This window comes from Carlito syrichta, unplaced genomic scaffold (genome assembly GCF_000164805.1).
Source record: "Carlito syrichta isolate Samal-C Ts95f unplaced genomic scaffold, Tarsius_syrichta-2.0.1 Scaffold113135, whole genome shotgun sequence".
NCBI lineage: Eukaryota > Metazoa > Chordata > Mammalia > Primates > Tarsiidae > Carlito > Carlito syrichta.
The window spans coordinates 38,803-39,389 of NW_007057231.1; positions in this window are offsets into that span (position 1 = coordinate 38,803).

The window sequence follows — 587 nt, forward strand, 5'->3', positions numbered from 1 at the left end:
TTCTATTTTATTTACTTTTGAATAGGTAATACATACACATAATCTGATATTCAATCAAACCTACAAAAGGAAATAGAATGAAAAGTCTCCCTTCCAGTCTCGTCTTCTAGTCACAACGTTTTCCCCTTCCTGGAGGCAACCAATGCTATTATCTTCTATTTATGTATTTATGCATGTATGTATGTATGTTTGAGTCAGAGTCTCACATCTGTCACCCAGGCTGGAGTGCAGTGGCACGCTCACAACCACCCTAGTGTCAACCTCCTGGAGTCTGGCGATCCTTCTGCCTCAGCCTTCCAAGTAGCCAGAACTACAGGCATGTGCTACCACGCCCGGTTAACTTATTTTATTTTATTTATTGTAGAGATAAAGTCTTACCAAGTTGTCCAGGCTGTTCTCCAACCTGTGGGCTCAGGCAATCTCCTCACCTCTGCCTCCCAAAGTGTTGGAATTACAGGCTTGAGCCACTGCGCCCAGTCTATTTTTATCTATTTTTATTTTTTTTAGTCGGAGTCTCACTCTGTCGCTCAGGCTGGAGAGCAGTGGCATGCTCCCGGCCACCGCAGCCTCGACCTGCTGGGCTCAGG